The 24038-nt window shown below is 35.8% G+C and overlaps 2 long non-coding RNA genes across 3 annotated transcripts; one reads left to right on the plus strand and one right to left on the minus strand.

Annotated features, from left to right (window-relative positions):
* Nucleotides 1-709: 709 nt before the first annotated feature.
* On the minus strand, nucleotides 710-19959 carry LOC140631879 (uncharacterized). Of its 2 annotated transcripts, none has more exons than XR_012029399.1 (4): nucleotides 17875-19959; nucleotides 14783-14832; nucleotides 9797-9927; nucleotides 710-1189 (listed from the first exon to the last, which is right to left on the minus strand). It is a non-coding gene; the product is annotated as an uncharacterized lncRNA (long non-coding RNA). The 2 variants fall into 2 exon arrangements; XR_012029398.1 differs by lacking the exon at nucleotides 710-1189 and adding an exon at nucleotides 2756-2986.
* On the plus strand, nucleotides 18309-23676 carry LOC140631878 (uncharacterized). Its single transcript, XR_012029397.1, has 2 exons — nucleotides 18309-18561; nucleotides 21773-23676. It is a non-coding gene; the product is annotated as an uncharacterized lncRNA (long non-coding RNA).
* Nucleotides 23677-24038: the final 362 nt, after the last annotated feature.

Raw genomic sequence — 24038 nt, forward strand, 5'->3', positions numbered from 1 at the left:
GGGGGCACAGCTTGGTGTAAACATATTAGGGAGCCTGTGTCAGTGCTGGGCTGTGTCTCACAATTGGCTCTGTGTTCATGCTGAGGGTTGGGGAAGGGAAATGACACTGGCAAGCTCTTTTGTTCCAGGGAGGCATCTTGGGGAATGCTGCATCTCAGGAACACACTCTGAGAAGAGCAAATAATCTCTCCATTGTGTGCCTCAGGCATTCTTCAGATCACTGTTTCCATGCTGTTTGCCTTCTATGTTTTTGTTTTCTTTGTTTTTTTGTTTTTGTTTTTGTTTTTGTTTTTTAACCTTCCCTCCAGGAGCAGAGTTTCCCCCTGTGATCTACCCCAGTCAAGCCTGCTGACCTTTAAAACTCTAGGCTTTAATCCCCACTGGTTGCAAGAACTCATGAAATTCAGCTCTTCTTATTTCCCAAGACAACATCTTGGGAAATGTTCTCCTTGTGCATCTCTCTCTCTCTCTCTGTGTGTGTGTGTGTGTGTGTGGTCACATCTCCATCCCCTCTACAGCACCCACAATCCATTTCACCCTTAAACCATGTCTCCACACCTCCTACCTTCTTTGATGTGAACTCTTCTCTTCCTTTAGTTGTGGAGTTTGTTCTTTCAATCTTCAAGTTGATTACTGCAGTATTTAGGATGATTTGATAGTTATCTAGCTATGTTCATGGGACTCTGCCACTCTGTTTCACCTTGTACCTTTTATTGTTAATAATTAGAAAGCTGGACAAAATATATGACACAATTGTTTTCAGATATCAAACACAATGCAGGACTGTGATTTTTGAAAGAAGATGAACAAATGAAGTAAATGGTACAATTGCCCTGGTTCTATGCCTGAAAACATTTTCAAGTTGTGGCACAGGGAGTAGAAATCCAAACAGCTCAGCAGTCTTGTTGAGTTGGATACTCAGAGATTGGAGTTAAGAAAGGCTGGCATGACTAGAATTCATGAGAGATATATGCAGGGAAATAGCCCCAGAAGTATGCTTATGTCTGTCATTGAGGCCTTGACTGAACAACCACCTGCATGTGCAAGAGTAACATTCATGAAGCAGGACAAAAAATAACTTCTGAGGAAAAAACAGTTTCTGCATAGGGGTGGGAGTTGTCAGCCAAATAACCCTCAGAATTTACACAGGACTTGGAATCATTTAAATCCCAAACTATGATAGAGAAACCTGTATGAATACAAAGAACATTCATTAAAGGTTTATAAAGAGAAAACTAGTCTAGACTCATGATCAAAAAGCTTAAAAACAAAACTTGAAAGGATGAAACTAATGTGCAAATTATTTAAATATCTTCAGGAACCAAATTCAACATTCATTAAAGAAATATAACAGACTCTAGCATTCCAAAAAAATAAAATCACAATGTCCAGGAATCAATAGAAAAATTTTTCAGCATGACAAGAATTAGAAAAGTTTAGTACATAACCAGGATAAAAATAAGTGAGGATATATCCAGTTTCTTATCTGACAGGTAAAGAGCTTGGAAGCTATCACTCTTATTCTCACAACAAAGCCAAGCAAACTGAAAGTTTTCCAAACTTGATGATATATACCAAACCGTAGATCCAGGAAGTTAGGAGAACATCAAGCAGGACAAATATTTAAAAAAAAAAGAAAACTTGGATATATCATATCTAATCTCAGAAAACCAAAGAAAAATGAAAATCTTGAAAGAATCCAGAGGAAATAATTCATTACCTGTAGAGAAGCAAAAATAATAATTATGTCAGATTTCTCTTCAGCAATCAAAAAAGCAACAGAAGTACAGAATGAAATACAGCGTTGGATGAAAAAAAAATCAAATGATACAAGAATGTTATATCCAGTGAAATTATTCTTTAAAACTAAGGAGAAATAAAACTTTTTCAGACAAGCCGAAATTGAGGGAAATCCAAGATCTCCCTTACTAGAAATGTTAAAAGAAATTCTTCAGAAGGAAGGCAAGTACTATATATAGGTCAGAAATTTGGATCTATATAAAGAAAAGAAAAGTGTTGGGAAAAAAGTAAAATAAAATCTTACATTTTTCTTATTTTTAATTGACCTAACAAATAATGGTTTGTTCAAATAATGATAGCAACAATATGTTTAGTGATTATAGCTTATAGATAAGTGAAGTGGGTGATGACAATGTTATAAAGGAGGAATTATATATACTCTGTTATAAGGCAATTATACTACCCATAAAATAGTAGTATTATTTGAAAGGAGACTTTCATTAATTGCAAATGTACACTGCAAATTCAACATCAGCCACTAAAAAATAAAAAAAAAATAAAAAAAAAAGGGAAAAAGAAAATATAGTTAACATTGACAATTGATATTGTGGAGTTGATAGTCTATAAGAGAAACAGACAATAATCAAATAAAATATGTGGTATCTTGAATGACGATATTGCTGTGGTAGAGAATAAAGTTCTTTGTACATTTTGTTTGGGCTTTTATTCAAAGATACTAACCGTACCAAGGCACCTCTAAGACAAGTGGGAATTTAGAAAATGGACTGATAATATATGGTATTGTTAATTTTGTTAGATTTGATGATGGCGTTGTGGCTGCATTCCAAAGAAATAAAAGTAGTTGTCATTTAAAGATGTAGACTGAAATATTTGTGGGTAAGATAACATTGGGTTGCAAAAATTTGATAATTCTTGTTGTTGGATGATAAATATATGAGGCAGAATCTTTATACTATTTTATTTAATTTTATATGTATTTGAAAAATTCCTACAATAGATGGAAAGCAATAAATAGGAGTAGTGGATAGGTTGTGCAGTGAGTGTTGCAAGACCAAGTAGAGAAAGCACTAAGAAAATGACATTTTGACCAAAGTTAAAGAAGGTGGGGAAAGGAGTTTTGTGGATCTCTGAGGAAACAGACCTGGGCAGGATTAGGAGCTAGTGCAGAGGCCTGAGGTAGGAGTTTAAGAAGGGAGGAATCTATTCCAAAGAAAGCTGGACACAGCTGTAAATAAATAAAATATGGTCAAAGTTACCTTCCACTCAGCTTTATAGATAGTAATACTGTACCTTATTGTGTCTTATGCAACAGAATATTTTTGTATAGCATCATGATGCCAATTAAGCTGGGGTTGATGCCAATTAAGCTGAGGTATCATTTTGAGACCAATTATTCAGAATTTAAAGAAAAAGGAATTGAATTTGTAATTGAAATTGTAGACATCATGAGTTCTTTAAAACATCCAAATTATTGCAGCTTTTCAAATTAGAAATGAAAAGGCTACAGAAACATCCTATAGGTTTTTAGTTCTAATAAGTTAAACATCAACAGCAATTTTCCACAAAAAAACAAAATTTGAGGGAGCTCCTCCATAAGTTTTTAAAGGAGTGAAGGATTTGTAAAGCCAAAAACTGAATATGATACTACGAATTATTTCCAGATGTGACCAATTTTGTTGAAGTAAAATTAACATACAGTGTTATATAGTTTCAGGACTACGACATATTAATTCAACAATTCTATGTTACTCAGTGCTCATTGTGATAAGTATAGTCATTATCTGTCAGCATAGAGCATTATTAAAATATTATTGACTATATTCCCCATATCATACTTTTTATCTCTATGATATTTATTTTATAACTGGAGGTTTCTACTCTTAATCTCCTTTATCTATTTCACCCATCTCCCCTCCAACTCCCCTCTGACAACCAGTAGTTTATTCTCTATATTAGAGAGTGTGTTTGATTTTTTTTTCTTTTTTAGATTTCGCATACAAGTGAAATCATATGGTATTTTTCTTTCTCTGTCTGGCTTATTTCACTTAGCCTAATATGCTCTAGATCCATCCATGTTGTTACAGATGGCAAGATCTTCTTGTTTTTATGGCTGAGTATGGTTTTCCACAGTGACTACACAGTGGCTACACCAATATGCATTCCCACCAACAGTACATAAGGGTTTCTTTTTCTCCACATCCTCACCGATATTTATTTCTTGTCTTTTTGAATCTAGCCATTTCAATAGGTGTAAGGCGATCTGACTGTGGTTTTGGTTTGCATTTTTTCTGATGGTGAGTGATGCTGAGTACCTTTTCATGTGTCTGTTGGCCATTTGTATGTCTTTGAAAACATGTCTTCAGGTCATCTGCCCATTTTTTAATTGGATTATTTGTTTTTTTGGTATCGAGTTGTATAAGTTATTTGCATATTTTGCACATTAATTTCCTATTGGATATATCATTTACAAATATCTTCTCCCATTCAGTAGGCTACCTTTTTGTTTTGTTTCCTTTCCTTCACTGTGCAAAAGCTTTTTTATCTTGGTGTAGTGCTGATAGTTTATTATTGCTTTTAAGTTTTTTGCCTGAGGAGATTATATATAGAAAAATGTTGCTGAAGCCTATATGTAAGAATTTACTATCTTACGTTTTCTTCTAGGAGTTTTACGGTTTCAGGTTTCACATTTAGATCTTTAACCCATTTTGAGTTTATTTTTGTGTATGGCATGAGAAAGTAATTTAGTTTCATTCTTTGCATGTAGCTGTCCAGTGTCATTTATTGAACACATATACAATGGTCTTTTCCCCATTGTATATTCTTACTTACTTTGTCAAAATTAATTGATTATATAAGCATGGGTTTATTTCTAGGATCTGTTTTACTTCATTGACCTGTGTGCTTATTTTTATGCTAATATTATGCTATTTTGATTACTATAGCATTGTAGTATATCTTGAAATCTGGGATTGTGATATCCCAGCTTTGTTCTTTCTTAGGATTGCTTTGGCTATTTGTGATCTTTTGTAGTTCCATACAAATTTTCATTTTATTTGTTCTAGTTCTGTGAAAATGCTTCTGATATTTTGATAGTGCATTGAATACGTAGATTGCTTTGGGTTGTATGAACATTTTAATGATATTAATCTTCCAATGCACAAATATGAAATAATTTTTAACTTGTTTGGGTCATCTGGCATTTCTTTCACCAATGTTTTATAGTTTTCAGAGTATAGATCTTTCACCTCCTTCATTAAATTACTCCTAGGTATTTTATTAGTTTTGATGTGATTGTAAATGGGATTGTTTTCTTAATTTCTCATTCTGCTACTTTGTTTTTAATATATAGAAATGCAGCAGATTTCTGCATATTAATTATGTATCTTGCAACTTTACTGAATTTATTTATCAATTATAATATTTGTGGATTCTTTAGGGTTTCCTGTATATAGTATCATGTCATCTGCAAATAATGATAGTTCTACTTCTTTGCCAATTTGGAAGCTATCTATCTATTTATTTATTTATTATTTGTTTGTTTATTTATTTATTTATTTATTTTTCTTGTCTGATTGTTGCAGCTGGGACTTCCAGTACTATGTTGAGTAAAAGTGATGAGAATGCACATCTTTGATTTGTTTCTGATCTTAGAGGAAAAACTTTCAGTTTTTCAGCAATGACCATGATGTTTGCAGTGGATTTTTCATATGTGGCCTTTATTATGTTGAGGTATGTTCCCTCTAAATCCACTTTTTCCGGAGTTTTTATAATGAATGGATATTTTATTTTGTGGAATGCTCTTTATGCATCTATTGAGATAATCCTCTTTTTAAAATCTTTCTTTGATAATGTGATTTATCACATTGGATGATTTGCAAATACTGAACTACACTTGCATCCCTGGAACAAATCTAAATTGATTGTGGTGAATGCTTTTTAACGTATAGTTGAATTTAATTTGATAATATTTTGTTGAGGATTTTTGCATGTATATTCATCAGAGATACTAGCCTGGAATTTTTGTTTTTGTTTTTGTCTTGTCTTTAGTATCTTTGTCTTTTTTAGTATCTTTAGTATCTATGAGGTAATGATAACCTCATAGAATGAATTTGGAAGTTTTCCTTCCTCTTCTGTTTTTTGGAATAGCTTGAGAAGAATAGGTATTAACTCTTTTTTAAATGTTTGGTAGAATTAATCTGTGAAGCCATCTCATCCTGATCTTCAGTGGGTTTTTTGTTTACTGATTCAATATCATCACTAGTAATTGGTCTGTTCAAATTTTCTATTTCTTCTTGTTTCAGTTTTGGAAGATTATATATTTCTAGGAATTTGTCCATTTCTTGTAGGTTGTTTAATTTATTGGCATGTATTTTTTTATAATATTCTCCTATAAAACTTACTATTTCTGTGGTATCAGTTGTTATTTCTCCTTTTCCATTTCTGATATTATATATTTGAGTTCTTTCTCTTTTTTCCTTGATGAGTCTGGCTAAAAGGTTATCAATTTTGTTGATCAAAGAACCATCGCCTGGTGTCACTGACCTTTTTTTTTTTTTTTTTGTCACTGACCTTTTAAATTGTTTTTATTTTCTATTTTATTTATTTATGCTTTAATATTGCCTTCCTTATTCTAGCTTTGGGCTTTATTCTTTTTCTGACCCTTTTAGATGTAAGTTTAGGGTGTTTATTTGAGATTTTTCTCATTTCTTGAGCTAGGTCTGTATTGCTATAAATTTCCCTCTTAGAAAACCTTTTGCTGTGTCCCAAAGACTTTAGAGCATTATATTTTTATTTTCATTTGTTTCCATGTATGTTTTAATTTCCTCTTTGATATCTTGGTTGACCCATTCACTGTTTAGTAACATATTAGTTAGCCTTCTTATATTTGTGTTCTTTCCAGATTTTTTTTTCTTGTAATTGATTTCTAGTTTCATAACATTGTGGCTGGAAAAGATGCTTTATATGATTTTAATTTTTTGGACCTGGGTTTTGATTATTCCAGTCCAATAAGATGGTTTTCAGTGACTTGAGGGACTTTGACCAAATTTAGCTTTCTTTGTTGTCATTGTGGGTGTTTAAAATGTATTTATTTGTTGTTAATTTTTCTTTTTCATTTACTCTTCATTTTCCCATTTGTTCTTGTCTTTTTAATTTTCTTTTTCTTCTTTTTTTTTCCTACTTATATTTTCTCAGTCTTTTCTTTTAAAATTTAGTTTGTATTTATTTTGTCTATTTTTATTTTTTTTGGCATTTTGTTTTGATTCCATTAAAAGATCAGTTTGTCAGATGGGCTTTATTTATTTATTTATTTTTTAATTTTTATTTATTTATGATAGTCACACAGAGAGAGGGAGAGAGAGGCAGAGACACAGGCAGAGGGCGAAGCAGGCTCCATGCACCGGGAGCCCGACGTGGGATTCGATCCCGGGTCTCCAGGATCGCGCCCTGGGCCAAAGGCAGGCGCCAAACCGCTGCGCCACCCAGGGATCCCTTAGATGGGCTTTAGAAGTGATTTTTTTAAAGTGAATTGGACAAAGCTTCTCATCAACTTACCTCAATTTTAATCTGATTTCTTGGTACCTTCAAGATTAGTTTAGCAGTAAGTTCATAATGTTGCCAGGCCTCTCTTTCATATCTACTGAGAAGGAGACCTGCATTCCAACTACTGACTCCTTGAGATTATCAGTAATGGTAACTACATAAAGAAGAAATTAGTCTAACACGTCTTGACTCAAAAAGAGGTGTCTGAGAAAGTCATTGATGAAACTCAGTGGAACTCCTTCAGTAGTGTATAAGAGAAAGAGGCCTGAGCAAATTTTGTCAGTGTCTGATATACAGAACTGCCACCAAAAATGTATTGCTTGTAGATACTTTCTGTGACAGCCCCTCCTCCCATGCTGGCCTAGAACTCTTCCAGGTTCAAAAGTACACCAAGGATCTAAGGTATATGTATAGAGCTGTAGTCGTCCTATATATACTGTTCAGGGAATCCCTGCCTTTTGATAGACAGAACTTCAAGAAGCTACAGGAGTGGATACGGAGCAGAATATATCATATTCCATTCTACTTGCCCATGGAATATGGAAACCTGGTCAAGAAATTTTTCATTCTTAATTTTAGTAAAGAGAGTCACTTTAAAACAAATAATGAAGGCTCAGTTGATAAATGTGTGGGACATGAAGAAGAACTATAGCCCTACACTTCCTGACTACAACAACCCCTAGTGGGTGGTATTCATGGGTTGGCAATATAAAGAGATGCAGGGCTCACTGATGGGCCAAAAGTACTATAAAATAATGGCCTTCTGTCTCCTGGCCTGTAAGAGGTATGAGTTGGAGGCCTGAATCATTACTTTAATGAATGAGGGACTTTGACCTCTCTGTATCCTGAATTCTTTGCCCTTTTTTTCTTCCCAGAACCGGATATTCTCTACAAGCTGCTGTGCAAGGGATATTTGCCCCTCTTTTCAGGAGCTTATGTTTCTTCCATGTTTGTGGGGGAGAAGAGATAGTTTTATAGAAAATAAAAAATTCAAATGAGAAAAAAATTAGTAAAAATTAATAGACTAAAAAATTATAGAAATTATAAAATTGCCAAACAACAATGTTAAAATGCCCACTATGAGTATGCCCCATATGCTCAAGTATTTAGAAGAAACATAGGGCATGGTCAGGTGATGAATGGAAGATATAAAAGAGAAATCAAAATGACTTTTAAGGTGAAAAATATCTGAAATGAAAATTTCACTAGGTGGTATTAACACTAAATTAGTTACTGCAGAGGAAATGATCAATGAATGTGAAGAAATAGCAACAAATATTAGCCAAAGAGAAGCACAGAGAGAAAGAATGTTGAAAGCAGTAAACAGAGCTTCAGAACCAATGTTGAAAGCAGTAAACAGAGCCTTGTTCAGGGTTAACAAGTGATCTAACAAAACTGTAAGTAGAATCTCAGAAGGAGAGAAGAGAAAAAAAAGGACAAAAATATATTGAAGAAATAATGACAAAAAATGTTCCATATTAGATGCGAACTATTAACTCATAGATTTAAGAAGGTAAATAGACACCACTCAGGAAACACACACACATACACACACCTCAAAGTACACCATAATTGAATTGCAGAGCATCAGTTAGAGAGAAATCTTAAAAGCAGCTAGAGATAAGAGACAAATTATATAAAGGGACTAATGATAAGAAATATCACCTACTTTTTGTGAGAATCGACATAAGCCAGAAGGGAGTGGTACAACATCTTTAAAATGCTAAAATTAAAGTGTCAATGTAGGATTTTATATTCACTAAAACTGTTCTTCACAAACGAAGGTAAAATAAAGACCTTTCCAGAAACACCAAAGCTGAGCATATTTATTGCCAGAAGACCTTAACTATAAGAAATGTTAAAGTATGGGTTTTTTTCAGGCTGAAATAATATGCCTAAAATTTGGATCTATACAAAAGAATGAAAATGTTGAAAGTGGTAAATACTTGAATATACATATGACTTTTAACCCATTGTTTCAAAATCTTTTAATGGAATGCAGTATTTAAAGCAAAATTAACAACACTATAATGGGGTGGTCATAATTTTTGTAGAAGTAAATTGATTTACTACATTAGCACAGAGTATTCAATGGGCATTTCATAGTTCACTGCTGCAATGTTTTTACATTATATGTGAAGTGGGATGATATTTGAAAGTAAACTTTGATGAGTAAAAATGCATTTGTAAACTATAGAGCCAACCAGCCTAAAATATAAAAATAAAACAAAGAGCTAATTAATAAACAGTAGAGATAAAGTCATAAAACATACCCAACCTTAAAAAGGGCAGAAAAGGGGTAAAAGATATAAGGAACAGAAGGAATAAATGCAAAATATATAACAAGATGGTAGATTTACACCAAACCTATTAATAGCTACATTCAACTTAAATATTCTGAACATTCCTGTTTAAAGGCAGAAATTGTCAAACTGGATAAAGATGAGATCCAAAAATATGCGTCTATAGGAAATACAGTGGATTAAACGTCTACCTTTGGCTCAGGTCATGATATTGGAGTCCTGGGATTGAGTCTGGCATTGGGCTTCCTGCTCAGCTCGGAGTCTGCTTCTCCCTCTCCTTTTGCCCCACTCATGCTCTCTCTCTCAGATAAAAATATAAAATCTTTTTAAAAAGATAGATATTGGTTAAAAGCGAAAGAACACAAAAAGATATAGCATGCAAGCAGTATAAGAAATATAAATTAGCTATATTATTAGACAAAGATAACTTCAGAACAAAGAATCATAAGAGATAAAGGCGAATTTATAATAATGAACAAATGCACTTATGTGAAAGCTTAATAATGTGTGGACCTAATAATAAATATACAAAATGCATGGAGTAAAAAGTGATAGAATCGGAAGGAATAAATTGACAAATCTATAATAATAGTAGGAGATTTCTAAACTCCCTTCTTTTTAGAACAATTAGAAACAATGATAGTTATTTAGAACACAAATGCTATCAGCTAGCTTTACCTAATTGAATGTATGGAACACATATGGAACACTTCACCCAGCTGCAGGAGAATACATATTCTTTAAAGTGCACATTGAACATTCTTTAAGGTAGGCTCTATTCTGGACCATAGAATAAACCTCAACTAACCAAAAGATTTTAAAATTAACCTAGAAATAAATAACAAAAAAGCTATCTGGGAAATCCCCAAATACTTGAAAATGAAGCTATACATTTCTAGTTAACTTATAAAGGAAGAAATCAAAGGGAAATTAGATCATATTTTTAACTGAATGAAAACTCAGCATATCAAAATTAGTGAGATGCAGTTAAAGCACTGCTGAAAGTGAAATTTATGTCTTTAAAAGCTTATATTGAAAAAGAGGTCTAAAATCAATTGTTTAAGTTTCCACTTGAAGAATGTAGGAAAAGAATAAAGCAAACTCAAAGTAGGCAAAAAGAAGGAAATGGTGAAGAGAAAAAAAATCAATGAAGATCCTAGAGAAAGGTTTAGTGAATTCTGAGAGTAGTCACAACTTATATTGCCTTTAAGTTCTTTATTGTTGCTATTCTTGTCTGTCTCTAGCACATGCTAAGACTACATCTTGGTCTCCACAGTCATGGAGACCTGACGGAAAGGTCTGTTACCAAAGCAGAGGCAAAATGACTCAGTGTTAGGCAATAGTGGCTGGACAGAAAATGATTTCAAGATGGTAAGAGGAAATCTGTGAAGGAACAGACCAGTAGCATGAGGCCAACTGGTTGGCTGTGATAGTGAGCCACAATTAGGATATATATGAGAATCATACTAAGTTTTTCTAGAGTTTCCTAGAGACATGTGGGCAAGGAAACCTGGAAAAAAATGGGCCTTCTACAGTCAGTTAGGATCAGGACTTTGAGATTTAAGAATTAAGGAAATATATTACCTCATAGGCTATTTAAGTTTGGAATATTTGAGCCAATGATTTTGGTAAAGCTATTTTCTCTTTTCTCTATGGTTAAGAATGGGTATTACTAGAAGTTTTCACTGTGAGGAAATGGTAATGTTCTTAATTCAGGAAGAGAATTGGTTGATGAGACATGAGAGTTCAAGGGGGAAGCTATAAGTAATGATGTAGATGGCCTAGGATGTCTCAACCATATGCTGCCATACAGGAACCAATATGTTAGATTTTGGCCACTTTTAAGTAGTGGGGACTCCTACTAGAACCCCAGTCTTCTGATTTCTCATACAATACCTTTCCCATTTATTGTGATTTTTTGAATTTTACTGATTAAAGTATATAGTAAATCAAATCATTGGGAAGTCATTTACTTAGCAAATATTTATTGAATATTTTCAAAGTGCCATGCACTGTTTTAAGTTTTTGAGACACAAGAATGAAAAAGAGAGACATCCTCTTGGCTTTCATGGTACATAGTATGAGGGTAGATAGAAACATACACTTGTTAAAAAGTAAATGGAGAAGATATTTTCAGTGCTATCAAGGGGAAAATATGTTGTGATTGAGTGACTGGCAGAGAAGTGAGAATGACATTAGACAGAGTGGTCAGGAAAGGCCTCTTTGTACAGTGGCATCTTAGTTGATGTTAAATGGTGTGAAGACAGCCCTCTGTGTGAAGAACCTTCCAGTTAGAGAAAAGGACAAGTCTCCAAGCTGGAATATGCTGTCTGTTTGCAGCTGGATCTGTCTAGAAAAAGTAGCCACAAATAGCAAAGAGGCTCTATGGGTGATCCAAGAGAACTATTTCTGGTTCTCCTTCCACCACCATTTAACTCTCGTCTTTATTTTTTTTTTCACCTGTTAAAGGGTCATAATCAGTGTCTCTTCTGTTCCCCAAACATACAAGATAGCCAGAAACATTGAATAATATCACTTATGTGAAAGCAACCCAAAAATCTGAAAGGAATTCTCCAGCCAGCAGGAGGTTAGGATTAGAACAACCACTGAGAGCTGGAGAGTTGCCTGATCCCCACAGAGGCCATATGATCCCCTACTAAAACTTTCTTCACTCTGGCTCATTTGCTTGCATGTGCTAGGAAATTTAAATAAATAAACAAATAAATAAATAAGTAAATAAATAATAAGTTGGCCTCTGCCCTTCCTCAGGATTAGGGTATTAGGGTTAGTTTAAGAAAACAGGTTAGGGCCTGTGAAAGGAAAATGCTAGGGGAGAGTAGAATGTATTTCAATGTTACATTATACCTTGGAACAGTGGGGAGTAAGAGACCTTCTCACTTGTCAATATAGTTTAGCACAAAACCATGCTGTATTTAGGCTTGTGCCCAATCCCAGAACCACATTCTCCCTGAAATGAGGTGAATGCTTTAGGGATATGTTCAAATTACTTCCATCAGGGCAAAGCCAATAAATGCATTAGGGAGCTTTAAAAAAAAGCTTTTCTCTTGTTTAAGAGGAAGATAAATAATTACATTTGAGTTTATGACCCTGGTTTTTAGGACAAATTTTAAAGCCAGTTTCCAGCCCCACAGTGCTGCAACATGAGTGTGTGCGTGTGTGCGCGCGCACACACACACACACACACACACACACTGGTATTTTGAGGATGCCAGCCTGTTTTTCATCCAAGATGATTCCAGCTCAATGAAACAGAACAGGAAGGGAACAGTTTCCAGAAGACAGAGGTACACCAAAAGGAATCCACTACTTTGGGAGAATTGAAGAAAGGTTAGTGAATTTCACAGACGGTCTACAACTCTTCATGAATAATCTATGAAAGAACTAAAAATAGGAAAGCCTTCCATGATGCTATTTATGAGGTAATAATAGAACATGCATGTAGATCGCTTACTGGGGACATCTCAGGCAGTCTGAATGGTTATCTCATTAAAAGAAGTACTTGGTATCTGTAGATATATAGATGGAGGTATAGTTCCTACTGAATGATGTAATTTATGAAACTTAATGTAGCCTCCTTAATATAAATCTTTTAGAATGATGGTAGCAATCCTATCTCCCCACCATCTATGAAATATCCTAGGGCCATATTTAGATGGGTGACAGGCAGCAAGCTGAGCTAGTTTTTAAAACTAGTTCCTTTCCTCAGAAGTTTTCATGCCTATTTAGGGCAGAGGTGACAAATCTGTAGAAGAGCCTTCAATGAACATTTCTGTTGCTTTTGGCCCCTCTCCACCCCCATTTAAGAAGATTGGATTCATAGCCAACATTTAAAAACTCAGATAACTTGAATGTCCAACTTCTCTTAAGATATGGGATGACCTAGCAACACTAGACTCGTCTTCTTACATAGCTACATTTATTTAACATTGAGTAGCAACTCCCCTTTAGACAGGACATGTTGGTTTTTTCCCCTAGGTCTTCACCTGGTCCACTTATATCTTCCTCCATTTGATTTTTAACCCCTTATGTGGAGACATCATGTATGCTTGTCTCCTTACCACCACTCTTATTGCTCTATGAGGCAAAGTTTGGCACATACAGCATATCTATATCTTGTAAGTAGTTTGTATTCTATAATTCAGTTGCAGGTAAGCTTTTTGGAACTAACCATTTATCCATAGAAAAAATACTAATTCAATTTTACAAATATTAATTGAAGTCCTATCAAATGCAAATCACTATACAAGGCACGTGGTAAGGAGGGTAATTAGAACAAAATATATGGTTCTTGCTCCCAAAAAGTCCAGGAAGGGCCTTTAATATTTGTTTAATATATAGTGCATTTGAAATGAAAACATAGTGGAAATATAATTTGCAATTACTTGCTAGGTAAAAAAAGTTGCATGTTGCATGTTTTATTCTAAAACCTGCTTCCTGTGGATAAGCAAAGATAATAAGAAGTGGATGTTGACAGTTGTCAGTATTCTGAAGGAAAACATTGAGAAACTGTTAGAAATTTAGAGGTAAATGATACTTGTTCCCTTGACATTTTTAGGTTTTGAACCATTATATTATTTTTCTATTTAGGAAGAGGCAAAATGTAGAGTGAAAGGAGAAGAGACAGGTGTATAGGGAAATAGAAAAGGGAAAGCGAAAAGAAAGAGAAAGATTATTTTTTCATCTTTACAAAGGCTGTGAAAGCTAGATTCCTGAGTTGGAACTAATGAGGAGAGGAGATGCACTTGTGTGTGGAATCCTGATCTGACTATTGATGAAGACTGATAAAGACACTTCTCTTACCAAAGCCAATGTCTTTCACATTGGGAATTCTAAAGATCAGTTGTCAGTCTTCATGTTCTACTTAATTTATCAGAACTATTTAACGCAGGTGATCATTCCATCCTTCTAGAAATACTTTGGCTTGAAGGACACCATACAATCTTGGTTTTTCCTACCTTATTGGCTACTCCTTTGCACTTCTACAGATTCTCCTGATTCCCCCAATCTCAATGGTAGAATGATCCCAACACTTAATGATCGAGCTCCTTTGCTTTTCTATCTACTCGTACCAACTTAGAGGTCTCATCTGCCTCATGGCTTTAAATACCACCCACATACTAATCATCCTTAAATACATACCTCAGCCAAATACATACCTCAAATACATATTCCAGATTGGTCGAGTTTTAATATCTCCACTTGGTATCTAATAAATAGAGATCTCAATTTTAACATGCACAAAAGCCAATTCTTCATTTTTCTTCTCCAAGTTGCTCCTCCCTCAGTTTCTCCTTCTTAAATAATGCAAAGGCCATCCACTTGGGTTCAGGGAAAAACCATTTAGAATCATCCTTCACTTGTCTATTTCCCTCACCCTACATTTAATCTGTTTGCAAATAATTTTTGACCTGAAAAATCCAAATTCATACAACTTATCACTTATATCATTATCATCTTGGTATAAGCCATCATTATCTCCCTCTTGGGTAATAGCAACTTAAGGCTCCCATTCTTATCTCACCAATGGTCTATCTTCAACAGAGACCAGATAAATTATTTTAAAATATAAGATCATATCCATCCTCTGTTCAAAATCCTCTAATGGCTCCCCATTTCACTAAGAGCAGAATTCCAAGTCCTTACAGTGATCTCTAAACCTACAAAATCTGGTAGCTCATTACTTTCTGAGCTCACTTCCAACAACTTCGCCTTCCTCTCTAGATTGCAGTCCTATTTGTCTTTTTCCCATTTGAACATTTCAGAGATGCCCACTGACTGTGGTCCTTTTCATTTACTTTTTTTCCTGCTTAGAATGTTAATATCACAGATACATGCTTCAGTCCTTTGCTCAAAAGTTAAAACTTCTCATGGAGACCTTTCCAAAACATGTTATTCAAAACCAGACCTCTATGTAGAAGCTAGACACCTCCAATCCCTCTAACTTCTCTATTTTTCTACGTAGAAATTATCACCATACATACTGTAACTTCTACTTGCTTGCGTTTTAAGAGCCCTACACTGAAATGTAAATAGATCTTTGTTTGGCTATGTTTCCTCAGCTATACTTTTCAGTCTCATGACTTATTTATTTTATAACTGTAAGTTTGTACTTCTTAATCCCCCTTAATTTATTTTATCCTTTCCTCTGGCAACCACCAATTTGTTCTCTGTATTTATGGAACTGTTTCTATTTTTTGTTTGCTTGTTATTTTGTTTTGTTATTTAGATTCCACATACAAATAAAATCATATGGCATTTGTTTTTCTCTCTCAGACTTATTTCACTTAGAATAATACCCTCTAGGTCCATTCATGCTGTTGTGAATGGCAATTCTTCATTCTTTTTTATGGCTGAATAATATTCCATTGTACATACACAGTATATCTTCTTTATGCATTCATTTATTTGGACACTTTGGTTGATTCTGTATTTTGGCTATTATAAATGCAGCAATAAATATAGGGGTGCATATATCTTTTCAAATTAGTGTTTTCACTTCCTTTTGGTAAGTACGCAATAGTGGAATTAATGGATCATATAGTATTTCTATTTTAAAATTTTTAGGAACCCCCATACTGTTTTCCATACTAGTTGCATCAATTTGCATTCCCACCAACAATGCATGAGTGTTCCCTTTATTCTACATCTTTGTCAACATTTTTTATTTCTTTTCTTTTCTTTTCTTTATTTTTATTCTAATTTATTCTAATTTATCACTATTCTTACTGTTGTGAGGTGATATTTCATTATGGTTTTGATTTCCCTGATGATGAGTGATGTTGAGCACCTTTTGGTGTGTCTATTGGCTATCTGCCTTCTTTAGGAAAATGTCTATTCAAGTCCTTTGCCCATTTTTAATTTTTTTTTAATTTAAAATTTTAATTTGGTGTTGAGCTGTATAAGTTCTTTATATAATTTGGATATTAACCCCTTATTGTATATATCACTTGCAAATATCTTTCCCATTCAGATTACCTTTTAATTTTGTTGATAGTTTCCTTCACTGTGCAAAAACTTTTTAGTTTGATATAGTCCCAGTTGTTTATTTTTATTTTGTTCCCTTTGTCTTGGGAAACAGATCTGGAAAAATACTTCTAAGGCCTGTGTCCAGGAGTTTACTGCCCATGTTTTCTTTTAGAGGTTTTATGGTTTCAGGCCTTACATTTAAGTCTTCAATCCATTGTGAGTTTATATTTGTGTGTGGTATAAGAAAGTAGTCCAGATTCATTGTTTTGCATGTAGCTACTGAGTTTTTGAAGGAAGACATTTTTGTCTGTTTTACTTATTGTGTCCTTCTCATACCCAGGGTAATGCAAAGTATGGGCTCAACAAGTAGCTATTTAATGAATGAATAAAAAGTAATGGTGCAACTAATTATTTTATCAGATAGCAACCTTGTTCAAACACCAGGTGGCATCTAGCACCACCGTTCCAAGATAGTTTCATAGACCATCATTTAGGAGAGGAGGTGAGAAGTACAGGGCAGTTTATGGTTCAAATAAACCTATTTGACCTTTTTCCTTCTTTATCACCGAATCATATGCCATCCTCCATTCCCTCCCCACCCTCACCATGGGGCCATATGTATAAGTTGGAGGGAGGGGTACTGATAAAATAGTGGAGTGTGGCATGGGAGTCTGGCCACCTGCCCATATAGCTTACTGGTGCCTTCTGTACTTTCTCATACCTGATACCAAAAGTAACACATCCATTTTAACGATGAATTGCTGCTGAGTCCTCTGAACCTTATGCCTTGATGGGTTTGGAAATCCAGCTCCTGATGGGAAGCTAGGGCCACTGATCAATTGGTGTTCCATGATCTGATATTCTATTCCAGCCAGGAATGAATAGCATATTTTTTTAAGTGGCCAAGAAATCTCTTCAGTAGATAGAATGAGCCTTGCTATCAAAATATACCTAGAAGTCTGTAATATCATTCTCATATTAGAGCTCACCATAAACTCTACACATCTATTGTCAACACAGATACCTCTAATACCATAAGGTCTGCTAGGTCTCATGCCCCAAATAGAATGACTGCTTGCACTACAATTTGGGCCTGTTGCAGATCTCTTTCCTGTTCTGGGATTCATTCAAAGCCATAAGTCTTCTGTGTCTCTCAGTAAATGGGTGGAAGCAGTATTCCAAAGTGTGGAATATGTTGTATCCAGAACCTAAAAAGGCCTACCACACATTGTGCTTCCTTCATATTGATGGAGGTTATGAGACGCTGTGATTTGTCACTCACTTTGGAGAGGATGTCCCAGCATACAGTCTTGGCTGGAAGGAGAGTAAGAAGGCTGTTTCTTAGTCTTCCACTTGGTTTTTCTTATAATAGCTCTTAACCTACAGACTAAAGGAGATGTGTATAGGTCCTAACAACTACCAAGAATATTTATTCCAATTATACACCCAGAGACTAGGGAAATGATGATGGAGTAGGTCCAAGGTCCTCAGTGGACCCATAGTGGGCAGGTATGGACCAGAACTCCACTTATTGCATGTACCCATTTAGCCCCACTAAAATAGAGGTCCATTGAGATGCTTTGATAAAGATGTCAATTTGGACTCTGTCCTACAGTTCTCATCCAAATATTTGGATATTTCTTTTTCAAGTATGAAGTTATTTGAGTAAATGGACAGAGATCCCTTATGTAATAATCATTACCAAGCAACCTTTCATGGTGTTATGGAATTCTTTTTCCTGGAGACATGACATTTCCATCAGCCAGTGTATTCCAGGACTGAGAAAGGCTCAGGTCTGGATATCGGACAAGTTTGTGAATCTTTATTGAGATGTCCACCTCTAGCCTCTTGATCATCCATCCTTAATTTCTTTTCATTGTACATCTTGAGCAATACTTTCAAAGGCTGCCCATTTATCATGACATTTGGAGTACCGTGTTCTATTAACCATTTCCATGGTTCTTTAGAGGTCAGCTTCCTTGATTACTACTTTGACCTTACTATTTATTAAGATAATTGTGTTCCCCTTGCTTTTTTCAGTTAAGTGGGTTATTTTCAGTGGGTTGAGTTACCTATATCTTTTATATGAGGATCCTCTCATGTCCATTGTTATTGGGGAGCCTAATTCTTTAGCAGAATCTCTCATTGCACTGGAAGACCAAAGACAGCTGTCACTGAGCTTACTGATGCTAGTGCCCATCTTACTGGAATGTCACTTAACACTTTGGTAAATGGATTGCTCTCTAGGCCCTTTCTTAGAACATTATAAATGGGTTGGTTTTATGGATTATGTATTATATGTTATCTAGCAGCCTCACTTCTCTGAATCTTTTGATTACTGTCTTTGCCATCTGTCTCAATTCTACTTCATTAGGTGTGGGCTATTGCTTTGTCCAAGCTTCTAAGAATCATCCTAGCAACATATTAGCACTGTCTTCTGGGGTCCTTGATGGGGTGTAAATCTTGGATCACAAGAGACTGCTCACATATTGACAAACTCATCCCTTTCCAACTTCACATTCTGTTCTCCTTGATACAGCATACCCAGGATGCATGTAAACTATCCTGGCTCCTGCTGAGAAATGTTGACTAGGTGGTACAGCTTCTTTGATATATAGTTTTTAAGTTCCTTTAGCAGGTTAACTATCACTGATGGATTGTTATAACTTTCTCCATGAACTGGTGGCCAGGAGAAAATGTGGAGCAGATCATAAAGGGTATAGGTTATTTTGGAAGTACAAAAGCATCTGTACCATATATGAGCAAAAGTGGAATGAGGAGTGCAAGACTTTAAAGAGAGAGGAGTGGACTACTTTTGAATAGCTAGAGGATTCAGGGCAGTCTGAACGTCTCCAAAGGTTCAAGTTTTCCTAATGCATCAACCAACATGTTCCCATCTCAAGTCTCCATGTCCTACTCCTTCCCAACCAGAACACTGCCTATATTTTAAAAAACAACCTGGTATGGAGAAGTCAGCTCTCTCTGCAGCTCTGTCTGGGTTCGATCTGCAGTTTTCCTGTCCTCTGGTTGCAGGAGATGAGTCTTTTTTATATTACTGGCAAGGCCCTTAGCGTCTTGTACCACCTTATGTTGGCAGTATTTTACCCTTGGGGTTTCATTTCCATCTCAGTTCTCCATTAGTGGGATTTTAAATAGTTGCACCATAACTGTACACTAGTAATGGGATTCTCATCTTGGAGCTAGGTGATGATCCAGCTTGTAAATTCCATTTTATAGTTGTCATCCTAGAATCATATTTGGCAGCAATTGTCCCAGGTTGGCTTCCTCAGGTGACTGAGACTGAAATTTGCATCAGGAAGTTAACTGAAGAGTGCTTTTAATAATAACAGCTGTGATGAGTGAGAGTTGCTGGACTGGGCAAAGGGAGAAGTTGAATTGTGACATAGTTTCAAGAAGGGCCTCAGTTGATTCTATGTTGATATCTGGAACTGTGATGTTCTTCACAGTTGTTCTAAGTGAGTCAAGAGCCTTAGTACTCTAGCACCACCAGTCACTGGATGCAGAAACCTCCAGGAAGGGGGATGTGTATTCTTTCAGCTTAGAGTAATTCCTGGGGAGGAACTCAGTTGTGAGCTATTAGCAGTCTGTACTCCTGGAAGCTGGAGAAATGGGTTTGTCAGTCTTAAAAGAGTATTTGGGCAGTGGACCACAAAGTTCACCATCGTTACCAATAGAGATATGTTGAATTAATGATTGAATGGTCTTTTTGTGGTTACAAACCTCTGGAATGTAGATTCCTTTTGGGTTATTATGTAGCAATTAGAATAGCACCTTCCATATAATAGTTGATTGGTCATTATGTGTTCATTGAATATATGAAAGAATAAATTTTAGGTCTCTTGACTATTCTAGGTCCTAGTCAATACTTTGGAGATTTTAACTGTAATCCCTCTGCATTATGGTTTTATAAAATTTGTCATCCCCACAAAGAAGGATGATGTGGGTTACTCTTTGTGTGGAACAGTGACTGGGAAGGTCACTTTGAGATATGATGATGTGAGTGGGTACTACCTTAGCCCAATTGAATTGCAGCTATGACTTTAAACCATGATGTAGAACCCACTCGAGCCTAGTGGATGTCAATTCATTGGCATGCATGGGCTTAGATAGAGGCTGAGTCTTGTGTGCTGTGGAAATGGGTATTAGCTTCATTCTGAATACTTAAGAGCATACCAGACATGCTTAAAAATTCTTTCTTGGAAACAGATTGTTGGTAAGTGCTTTATTTCCTCTCTAAATACATAGTTTGTCACCACATGCATTAATTCTTCATTAAATGATGTCAACATTCTACTCAGTAGAAATAATTGTACCCTTTTCTTAGGTGCAATTATCCTGATGAAAGTAATTAGTCAACACAGCTACTTAAGAAGGAGCCCTGCATTTGGAAGAGATTCAACTTATATGTACCATGTGGTAGGGATTTAGCTTGGCACTGGATTCAACTTGGCAACATGCACAACTTCACAGAGGGCTCCTTGGTTGTTTTTTTCTCTCTTCCCCATAAAGGTGATGTCCCAGGAAAATCCATTGCAAAGAAAACATACTTACATGTATTAAGACCAAAAGTGTATCTGTTGTTCTGACAAAAATTATTTGTATGCAGTATCTTTTAAATCCACATAACAAAATAGGATTCTAATTTTGCTTTATTCTCTCCTGCCTGACTGCCAACTCACTGGACCATCAGCTAATATTGTACATACTCATAAGTCTCTCCCTTGCCATCAACTATGCATTTAGAGTTTGGATTTTGCTAATACAAATAGAGGAAAGCAACTCTTTAATGATATGATATCTGAAGCAATTTGTGAGGGTGGAGAGTTCCTATCAAATTTTAAACTCTTTAAATTATTCTTGAACAGTTTCTTTCTGAGTAAACAGGTAAAGAAATTATTTCAAAGACTCTCAAATATCCACTGCTAAATTTTCCAGGGGTGATGGTAATCTTGATAAGGATTTGTGTTGCACAGGTGTTTGCATTGGTCAAAATTTAGTGAATGATCACTTTATTTTAAAGGCAAAGACTTGAAACAAATATTGAATTCTAATGATATGGATGCAAAGTATTTATGGAGAAAGTTACCAATGCCTGCAATTCAACTTGAAATGCATGAAAAATAATATGAGTTATTCCTCTACCTTTCCCCATTCAACAGATATCCACATCTTCTGGTGCAATGCCAAGCCACATCCCCAAGACATGATGATGAAGGTTGGAGTAAATAAATTTGGCCGTATTGGTCACCTGGTCACTAGGGCTGCTTCTAACTCTGGCAAAGAGGCTATTTTCACCATCAGTAACCCCTTCATTGACCCCAACTACATGGTCTACGTACTCCAGTATGATTCCAACCACAGCAAATTCAATGGCAATGTCAAGATTGAGCACAGGAAACTTGTCATCAGTGGAAGACTTATCTCCATCTTCCAGGAGTGAGGTTCTGCCAATATCAAATGGGGTGATGCTAGTGCTAAATATGTTGTGAAACCCACTGGAGTCTTCACTATCACTGAGAAGGCTAGAGCTCACTTGAAGGGTGGGGCCAAGATGATCATCATCTCTGCCCTTTCTGCTGACACCTCCATGTTTGTGATGGTTGTGAACCATGAGAAGTATGACAACTCCCTCAAGATTGTCAGCAATGTCTCCTGCACCACCAACTGCTTAGCCCCTCTAGCCAAGGTCATCCATGACAACTTTGGCGCCATAGAGGGACCCATGATCACAATCTATGCCATTACTGGCACCCAGAAAATGTGGATGGCCTCTTTGGGAAGCTGTGGCATCATAGCCAAGGGGCTTCCCAGAACACCATTCCTGCTTCTACTGGAGCCACCAGGGCTATATCAAGGTCATCCCTGAGCTTAATGGGAAGCTCACTGGCATAGCCTTCTTTGTCCCCACCGCCAACATGTCAGTCCTGGATCTGATCTGCTGCCTGGAGAAAGCTGCCAAATATAATAACATCAGGAAGAAGCTGAAGAAGGCATCAGAGGGCCCCTTCAAAGGCACCCTATTGTACACTGAAGACCAAGTTGTCTCCTGCAATTTTAACAATAACACCTGCTCTTCCACTTTCAGTGCTCGAGCTTGTTTTTCTCTCAATGACCACTTGTCAAGTTTATTTCCTGGTATGACAATGAATTTGACTACGGCAACTGGGTGGTGGAACTTATGGTCCACATGGCCTCTCAGAAATAAGAGCTCTGTGGACCACTAACCCCAGCAAGATAAAGAGGAAGAGAGAGTTCCTTAGCTGCTGGGGAGTCCTTGTCCCAACTTATCTCCCAACACACTGAGAATCTCCCAACCACCACATAGTTTCCATTCCAGACCCCCTGAAGAGGGGGAGGAATTTAGGGAATCCTACCTTATCATGTGCCATTAATAAAGTATACAGTACCCAGCCAAAAAAATAATATGAATTGCTGGATGTATATAGGGATGGATAGACAGTTATATGATAAATCAAGTAGAACAAGATGTTAATAGTAGAATCTAGGTCAAAGGTAGAGGCGTGTTCCATGAAAAATTATTAAATTTTTCTAAATGGGGGGACAATTCAATTTATCCAGTATTTATAGAGTATCTCTCTTGGCAAAGTTTGGTGCTGGGTATGAGATTTCATTAAGATTCCATGCTTAGCAATCTCCCTCTACTCTTAAGTATGGCTAAGTGCAGCAGCTCTAACCTCTCTCTTTAATTCCAGTTCCAGCAGGAAGAATATAGGCAAATGTATCCCAACACTTTGGGATTCATGGATCGATTTATTTGGGCCACCCTTCCTTCCTTCCTCCCTCCCTGCCTCACTCCATCCATGTATCCATACATCAGTCTGTAGTCTATTTTTCTGTTTGGCATGAAGCATTTCAATAGTGTTTAAGAATTCTACAATCAAGAAGCTTCAAATGTAATGGCAATCTCAGCATGAAGTCACTATTCTTGCAAGTTCCACTCTGACCTTGTTTATTCATACTTTCAGATACAATCACTTCAAAATGAGGGATGTGATGTAAGATATATGAAAATATACTTGTGTGCATCTGGAAATCTTCAAAAGTAGCATTTTTAAAAATTTTCCTGGTAATTTCTAAAGCCACAAAATATTCCAGTCACAAATAAAAAACCAAGGCTTTCCTGTGGGAAACTTTAGAGAAAACCTAACAAAACTTTCCCCAATTGGAGTAAACCATTAAATACTTAAAAGCATTTTAGTAGCATATAAAACCAAACCAAGTCCTCCGAAAATCATGAGGCCAAATCAAATAAGATTTAAAAAGTCCCAACTGAATGCATCTCACCCAGGTCCTGCCAAGGGAGTTACTGCTCCCTCCAGAGCTGTCTCCTTTTTTTTATTGGTTTTAATTAAGTTTTACAGAATAAATTAGTTCACCATATTTGAATCACATTTGCACACAGCG

Source organism: Canis lupus, chromosome 4, assembly GCF_048164855.1.
Source record: "Canis lupus baileyi chromosome 4, mCanLup2.hap1, whole genome shotgun sequence".
Taxonomy (NCBI): Eukaryota; Metazoa; Chordata; class Mammalia; order Carnivora; family Canidae; genus Canis; species Canis lupus.